The sequence below is a fragment of the Bactrocera dorsalis genome, chromosome 1 (genome assembly GCF_023373825.1).
Source record: "Bactrocera dorsalis isolate Fly_Bdor chromosome 1, ASM2337382v1, whole genome shotgun sequence".
Classification (NCBI taxonomy): Eukaryota; Metazoa; Arthropoda; class Insecta; order Diptera; family Tephritidae; genus Bactrocera; species Bactrocera dorsalis.
In genome coordinates, this window is record NC_064303.1 from 37,592,837 (window position 1) to 37,601,908 (window position 9,072).

At 39.5% G+C, this 9,072-nt stretch overlaps 1 long non-coding RNA gene across 1 annotated transcript; it reads left to right on the forward strand.

Moving 5' to 3' along the window:
• The first annotated feature begins 4,465 nt into the window (after positions 1-4,465).
• On the forward strand, positions 4,466-5,397 carry LOC125775751 (uncharacterized). The gene is made up of 3 exons (XR_007421359.1): positions 4,466-4,557; positions 4,633-4,683; positions 4,750-5,397. It is a non-coding gene; the product is annotated as an uncharacterized LOC125775751 (long non-coding RNA).
• Positions 5,398-9,072: the final 3,675 nt, after the last annotated feature.

A 9,072-nucleotide genomic window follows, 5' to 3' on the forward strand; every position in this document is an offset into this window, starting at 1 on the left:
CAACATTTCCGAAGAAATTCGGGCTATTCCGGCCGAAATGCTCGAAAAAGTTGCCCAAAATTGGACTTTCCGAATGGACCACCTAAGACGCAGCCGCGGTCAACATTTAAATGAAATTATCTTCAAAAAGTAAATGTCATGAACCAATCTAACGTTTCAAATAAAGAACCGATGAGATTTTGCAAATTTTATGCGTTTTTTTTTTAAAAAAAGTTATCAAGCTCTTAAAAAATCACCCTTTATTACCGTTCAGATTGAATTTCTTGTGGTAATACATATAGGTTAAAAATTGTTGTATGCTTTCTTTCTTCTCATGAAAGCTCTGCTGAACTAGATTAAATCGTTGAAGTAGCATTTGTAATTTGTTAATAGTGTTGATTTATAATTTATAATTTTGTAATTATTAAAGATAATTATAATAATTACCCGATTAATAATGAATAACTCAATTTATTTAATTGGTGACATTAAGGAAAATTTTGTCGGCAGAAAGCTACCAATTGTTAAAGAGGTTAGGTCTGTTTTTTTATGAACACAGTTTTCTCAAAAACTCAATTAATGAAAGTTCTAAAAGTACAATTATTAAATTGAATAAAATATGGTGTGCTGCTGAAATACCAACTTGTGGATTTCAATACGCGCCGTTAAAACTGACAAAAATCTTCCATAGTTGGAATAAATGCACAAAAACCGTAAACTAAAGAAACCAGTTGCATAAAACATAAAAGAGGAACTTTTCTCTGAAGAAATTGTTTGATATATCGTAGAAGAATGTAGAAGAATTGCTCACGGATGATAAGAATTTTTTTTTGTCACAAAAATCTGCATAATATTTTGGAAACATCGTCAGCTACCCATGATGATATGATGGAAGTGGATCACTATGGTAATTATTAATTTATCTCTTTTTTAATTATTTTTTAATAATAATCGATTTTTTACATACAATTATTTCTAAGGGAAATTCAATGATTAACTTTATTCTATTCCGTTTTAGATACAAATCTTCTGCCAAACGCTAAAGCTAATGACTTTCCACTCTCTCAGTCAACAGTTTTTTCATCATTTATTTCTAGTTTATCTTCACGTACTCTTTCGAATTTCGAAGATGAAATTCACTCCGGATCGGCTTCTAAAATTGACATAATGACTCCAGATCTCTGTGCTACTCTAGACAGAGCAAACATTAGTAGTAGAAATGCCACTTTCATCTTATCTAGTCTATTCATAAGTATTGGACTAAATATTGCTCACTATAATTTAAGTCATCGAACAATCCATCGATGCCGTATTAAATTTAGAAAGTACATTGCTACGGGATTAAAAAATGGATTGAATGGAATAATGACCGTTTTGTTCTGCATTGGGATGGCAAACTTTTACAAGATCTCATTGATCCTCAATCTGTAGAACGGCTCCCAATTCTACTGTCTGTCTCAGGTGTTGAACTACTTGGCGTCCCGAAAATGGCTAAAAGTCAAACATCAGTTATCGTTACTACCTTAAACCAATGGCATGTTGGTTCTCGCGTTAAAGCCATGTGCCTTGATACTACAGCTGTTAATACAGGTAAATTGATTTATTTTTGTTTTTCTGTTAGTTTGTCATAAACTTTACATAAAATTCTACTCTCTTATACTTTTAATAAATATTATTTTTTGTTGTCAGCAGTTAATCTTGCTGAAATCATTTTACTAACAATTTTTTTATTTATTGATCAGGTAAATTCAACGGAACGTGTATTCAAATCGAGAGAGTCTTACAACGAGATCTTGTTTATCTTCCATGTCGTCATCATATTCTAGAAGATGTTTTGATTGGAAGTAATTTTGAAGTCATAAAGAAGTCATCAGTATTAGTCTAATAGAATAAAAGTCAAAATTTCATATATTTCGATTTTTAAGTTTGAATATCTTCAGTTGAGTTCACTTTTATAAAAAAATGTATCAGAGACTTTTTGTAGAGCGTTCAATTTCCTGTAAGAATCATGTTTCAGTTCATTTTTACAATGCTTCATTGTAAAACTATAAAAATAAGCAAAAATGTGGGACGAGCCACAATATATAATATAACAATATTATATTTCAACGTTTAATACAACATGGCAACATCATGTCAGCAAGTCAGCTGCGCCTGACTTACAAGCAACGCAGAAACGAATACAGCACAAAACGAAACAAGGAATAAATAGTTAACCGTTAGGCTTGAGGACGCCCGCGGTTATTACTCCTGCTGGCAGCCGTCGTGTGCACATATAATAACCTCCGCACAATAACCACCACAAAAAAAAAGATTTTTTTCCAGGCTCGCTTTCATCGGAGGAGGATGACGATAGGAAGTCGTCAATTGTGCGGGTTTCGGGGGGATGTGGTGCGGCGCCGCTTTTGTTTTTCCCGTTCGGATTCTTCCCGCTTGGGTTTTTTCCGGCGGGGAGCTTCGATGAACGCGGTGTCATCAGATTGATCAATGCTCATTTGAGCATTTTAGGGAGAGGGGGAGGCGTTAGCGTCGTTGGAGTTGGGGTTCGGGGATTTGGAGGTTTTAAGAATATGCTCTACAGAGAGCAGACACGCACGGAGGTCTTGAACCAGGGTAGTAAGCTCATCCTCGCTCAGTGAGGAAGGATTTGAGAAATTCTTTGATGAGTTGTCACAACTCGCAATGTTTTTCCCTTTATTGTTTTTTATTTTCACTTTATTGTCACTGCACTTCACTGTTCATTGCACTGTTCGCTGCTTTATAATGGGTTATAGCTATGCAGGCCTATGCGTACATACAGCCTTGGTAAGCTTTTTTGGTTGTGTTTCGCTGTGCTACTCAATATTCGTTCTGTTCATTGTCTGCTGTTGTATGTCCTCAAATTTGATTTTTTTTTTATTATTATTTTTTTTAAGAGATGTGGGGGGGAAATCTTTTAAAGACAGCCGGGCGGGTAGTGTCGGATTCGCTTGATGCGCCTACCGACTAAAACCCCCCCACAGCGGTTGCCAACCATATGGTTATGAACCTTTAATGTGTTTGCGGGAGAAGAAGAAAGATTCAGTTGTGAGCGGTAGTGGCCCTCAAAAGAATCTGACGAGAAAAGCGAAGCTTGAATTTTTGGTTAGACGCTTGTATGCGGCTTGAAGCCTGGACAGTTGTCTGGGTGAGGCAGAGCCCCTAATAGGGACGGCGTAGGAGCAAATGCTTCTAATGATGGCATTAAAAGCTCGTTTTTTGGTGCTTGGGGAAACCTTTTTATTGATAAAAAAAGGGTTTTAATGAGCTGAAGGCGCCATTGGCTTTACCTCGAACTGCTGTGATTTGTTTTGTCGAGGTTAGCCGCCTGTCGAAGACAACACCGAGATTTTTCGCGGAAGGCATCCTTGATGGGGAACCTATTTACCAAGATTTTTGGTGGAATTCGCTTTCTGCATGGAAAGAAGATTGCTTTTGATTTGGTTGTGTTGATATCGAATCACCACAACCTGTACCAGTCGAGGACGGCGGGGAAGAATTTATTGAGGGCGAATGTGCTGATGTTAATTGTACGGGAGGCGTATAAGAAGACGATATCATCCGCATATTGAGCTGTGAGGATTTTCTCTTCGGTTTGGATGTCGTAAAAATAAATGTTGAAGAGCACTGGGGAGAGTTTGGAGCCCTAAGGGACTCCCGCCGTGATCGGTGACCTTCGGAGAATTTTTCCAGTCGGGATAGAATTGTGCTTTCTGCTACTTTGCCGAGTGTGCAGAGTAGGCTGTTGGGGCGATGGTTTGCCGGATCGCTTAGGGGCTTACCCGGTTTGGAAAGAAAGACGACTTTAGCGGGGGAATTAATGATGTTGTTTAGGGCAACAAGGTGTTTGCACGGTAGGATTTTTAAGACGCCGTTAGTCTGTTGTTACACGTGTCAACTGTTTTTTTTTTCTCATTCTCTTTCATATAATTTTCTAAAATTTTTGTGCTATACGGCTCTGCTACACTTAATGCCTGTTGCGTTGTTATTTCGACATTGAAGCGTGAGGATGTTAATTTATAGTGTTTATGAAATTTTAAAAAGTGGTGAGTTGAATAAATTAATTTTTAAATTTTTCGTTTATTAATATTCGATTATTGAAAAATTAATATATTTGGTAGAAGCACAGGAGTGTATTTATAGCATAAAGTCACCGCTATATTTGGACCGGAATTTAAGAGCTGAAGCTTTTAACAAAATCTGTGAGCCAAACATAAACGTGTGTGAAATAAAAAAAAAATGGAAAAATATAAGAACACAATATTTACGAGAAATTCGTGAAGTGCGCAATTAACGAAAAAGCGGAGCTGGTGTAAACGATTTGCATTCTCCAAAGTTATGGTGCTTCTCGCTGCTGAATGTTTGGAGCAGCATACCCAAATTAGGAGGGGAGAATCAAGCTAGGACGTAATACTTTAATTTATTGTATTAAATTTTATTACATCAATTCAAAAAAATATTATACTTTAGGATCCAAGCGCGTCAGGAAGTCGGGAGTGTGAAAATAATATATCTCCAACAACAACCCAACCAATTGTAGCTAAAGAAACTGTTAATATAGTAAATCATTCATATATACATATGTATGTGTATAAAACAAATAGTTTTAACCTTTATACTTATCTACATTTATAGGCAACTGAAATAATGAATGGCGAAAAAGAAATGCAGAAGAAAAAGGGAAAGGTATTGTTAATTTAATTTTAAAAATTAAACAATTTACTTATTTATTTTCTAACATTTATTTTTTAGAGCACTGCATTGACTAAAGTAACCCAGGATTTGGCGCCTGTGAGAGAGCAAATTGCTGAAAGACGCAATAGAACGTTGGTTGGGCAATTTGGTCTCTGCGAAAATGGAGGAGATAGTTCCTCACATGCGAGAAGACGCTCAATGGGAGATCCAATGCCTTATGCGCCGTTTAAAACAAAAATCAAACAGATATCGTGATTCGCAATTACAATCACCTCAAAACGACTTACTTCAGAATACAATGAGTGGGATTTTTGAAGATGAAGATTTTAATTTTTGTAAGTAATGCACATTTATAGTATGTATATAATTTATCAAATTAAATAAGTAAATAATAAAAAATATTTTTTTCAGGACCGATTAATATATATAATGGAAAAGTTTGAATGAAATGTGACTGAAATAAAATTTTAAGGCTGGCTTTTTTGAAATACAAATAATGTAGATATTTTTATATAATGTATATACATATGTATATTACATTTCATAATGGTAAATGAAAAGCTTTTTAAAATTACAGAATTATGGCTGCCAATCAACTCTTCCTTCCATATTAAAATAGGCCATATGTATATTCTTGCCGAATAGTTTCTGGCCTACCCCTCCTCGGATTGTTGCTATTAACAGAAGCTTGAAAATATCTTTCAGCTCTCGCCAAAGCAATTTTTTGCACAGACTCCACCCTCAAATATAGGTGCTAAAAATATTCTGAATCTATTTGAGAGAATCCCGAAAGCATGTTCAATTACGTGCCTTGCACGTATGCGAAACTGGAACTACGCGCTTTCAGCGCCAACTAGCGAAAATACCGCAAGACTTTTTTGACAACCTAATATTAAACAGTTCTGTCAATTAAGAAATACATTTTATTTATAATTCATTATAAAAACAAAGATTATAAAACAGACCTTCACATATATCACCATCGTCTGAATCAATTTGTATGGGTTCCTCCATACATTTCAGAATATCTTTAATTAATTCGATTTTTTCGTCATACTCCATGTTCTAAAATATTTATATTATATTATGCAAATTTGTATACATATTTGCAAATTACTTTCCAAATGATTAAATTAAATTTTTTAACTATATTCAAAATATTAATTTCAAAAAAATATACGCAAATGCAACTATGTACTACGAAAGAAAGAACACGAATGCCGGAAAACGTCGCAGGGAACTGATACGAATAAGAACACAAAACTTGTTGCTGAACACTGGAAACTCGGCGCGATCCTCCTCTCTTCGTCGCCCCCTCGCCCATAAACAAAGAATTGCCGCCACAAGAGTTGACGCTTACCGATACTGTCGTGGCCTGGAGCTTTCCGGTTTTTGAGGGAGCGGATAGCCTCGGAGACTTCTTTGGGGTAGGTGGGCTGAAACTCGACCGTCTGGAAAGATGTGCCCCGGACAGTTTCTGACACCTCTTCCTGAAAAGAAGAGAATTTGTAAAGGCTTGGAAAGGGACAGCATTGATTTTTAAGGGATTGAGCGAAGGCATTGGCTTTGTCCTTGTCCTGTGAGTAAGCGATCCCCTCTTTAATTAGGATGGGGAGGTGGAGTTTACGGTTTCGTAAGGATCTGAGCAACTTTTAGGATGCTGTCCGGCTTCGGCCGGAATAAAGGAATTGAAGTCTTCAGGACTTCTTTGGAAAAAGAGAACTTTTAATTCCCTTTGAGTGGAATTTAAAGTTTGGCGTAGCCGGGGTAGTCTGTGTTTTTGCCAGAGTTTTCGGATTTGGTTTTTCCCGGCGATGAGCGCACGAATACGCGGGGGTTAGCGGTAGCTTCTTTTGAGGAGGTGGCTGAAATCAGGAGGCTTTTGTCAGGAGGGATATATACAGTGATGATCCTGTGGTTGCGTGAATTGAGGAATACGTCAATTCCTACAGCCTCGAGTGTTGAGGGGCCAGTGTTGGCAGCTAGGTAGTGAATAGAGCTCTTCATACAGATGGCTATACCGCCCCCTTTGGAATCTGGGCGGTCGTTTCTGTAGATTGTAAAGTTAGGGATATAAAGGGTTTTTTTGGAGTTTAAGTGAGTTTCGGTGATGCAAACGACATCAATGGATTTGTCTTCTATGAGCTGGATGATGTTCCGTCCTTTTGGGAGTGGAGAGCCCGTTGGCGTTCCAGTTTAGAATCATCAGGCCACGGTTAGTTCCTGAAGACGGTGGACAGGAAGTCCCGAAAAAGCTTCTCTAAGTGAGCAATGTTTGGGACAGGACTGGGCGTTGTGTTTTTTATTGCATATTTGGCGACCTCCACGTATGAACGAGTTGGCCCTTGTGCTCGTGGTTGGGGTTATAGTGTGGTCTGAGCCGGAGGGCGAGTGGCTCTTTGTGGGAGAGCCTTGGGAGTATTGTGGGCCTTTTTGGGAGGTCCGAGTTGGTGTTTCTTGGGGGCTTTAGAGAAACCCCGATAGGTGTCGCGATATGGGCCCTTGCAGTCGATGCAGCTGAGCTTCGCGTTTTTTTTGCTCTTTGTGAGCGCAGGATGCCGTGGCATGGGAGCGACCGTAGAAGGCGCAGGCCCAGGGAGCGTAGCAGAAGTTCGCCGTGTGGGCGAAATTAAGGCATCGGAGGCATTGTGGTATGACCTTAGATTTTCAGAAATCGCCTTCGCTGAGGAGTGCGAGGGGTCAAGGTCGACCCTTATTTGGGGACATATTTTTGGGCCCTTGCGCATGCGGTGAATGCTCTTCACCGCTGGATTTTTCATCCTAAATTTATTGGAGATGGTTTGGTCGTCTAGGCATTCGAATACGCCTCTGATCACGACAATCAGGTGTTTATCCTGATGGAGCTGGTTGGTTGTGTACGGGATTCCGTGCCTTTCCAGCGCAGAAATAAGCTCCCAAAACCCGTCAACGGTTTCGAGGTAAACCAAGATGACTTCTGAAACCACTTTGGCGGATCTGATTTTTATGTCTGCTTTGAGCAGATCGGAGCGTATCTTCTCCCACGATTCCTTCATGAGGTTCCGGATTAGGGGAGGGCTTTTTTCCTTAGGAGGTGAGGTCCTCGCTTTCATCGGAGAAGGATGCCGACAGGAAATCGTCAATTAAGATAGGATGTGGTGCGGCGCCGTTTTTGCTTTTCGCGTTTGAGTTCTTCCCGTTTGGGTTTTTCCCGGGGGCGAACTTCGATGAACGCGGTGTCATTGGGTGCATCAATACTCATTTGAGCATTTTCGAGAGAGGAGGAGGTGGTAGCGTCGTTGGAGTTGGTGTTGGTGTTACCATTCGGGGATTTATAATTTTTGAGTATGTGCTCTACTGTGAGCAGATACCCACGGAGGTCTTTAACGAGGGCGGTAGGCTCGACCTAGCTCAGGGAGGAAGGATTTGGGAAATTCATTGCTGAGTTGCCACAACTCGCAACGTATTTCCTTTTAATATTGTTAATGTCAATATATCACTATGTTTTCACTGTTCACTGCACTAATCATTAACCACTGCGCTGAACTGTTCACTGCACTGTTCGTTGTTGTATAATTGTATGTAGCTAAGCAGGCCTATGCGAACATACGGCCTTGCTAAGCTTTCATGTTTGTGTTTGTTTGCGCTACTTAACGTCCGTACACTTTGTTGTCTGCTGTTAGACTGTAATTTATTTTTTTTATTTTTTTGGAACGATAGGGATTTTGCCGCGGGACCTAGCTGAAAAAAAGTGATAGTAAAACCGTAAGAAAAAGACCGAAAGAAGAAGAGAATTTGTAAAGGCTTGGAAAGGGACAGCATTGATTTTTAAGGGATTGAGCGAAGGCATTGGCTTTGTCCTTGTCCTGTAGGTAAGAGATCCCCTCTTTAATTAGGACGGGGAGGTGGAGTTTACGGTTTCGTTAGGATCTGATAACCTTCCAGCAACTTTTAGGATGCTGTCCGGCTTCGGCCGGAATAAAGGAATTGAAGCCTTCAGAACTTCTTTGGTGAAGGAGAACCTTTAATTCCCTTTGAGTGGAATTTAAAAGTCTGTGTTTTTGCCAGAGTTTGCGGATTTTGTTTTTCCTGGCGATGAGTGCACGGATACGCGGGGGTTAGCGGTAGCTTCTATTGAGGAGGTGGCTGAAATCAGGAGGCTTTTGTCAGGAGGGATATATACAGTGATGATCCTGTGGTTGCGTGAATTGAGGAATACGTCAATTCCTACAGCCTCGAGTGTTGAGGGGCCAGTGTTGGCAGCTAGGTAGTGAATAGAGCTCTTCATACAGATGGCTATACCGCCCCCTTTGGAATCTGGGCGGTCGTTTCTGTAGATTGTAAAGTTAGGGCTATAAAGGGACTTTTTGGGGATTAGGTGAGTTTCGGTGATGCAAACGA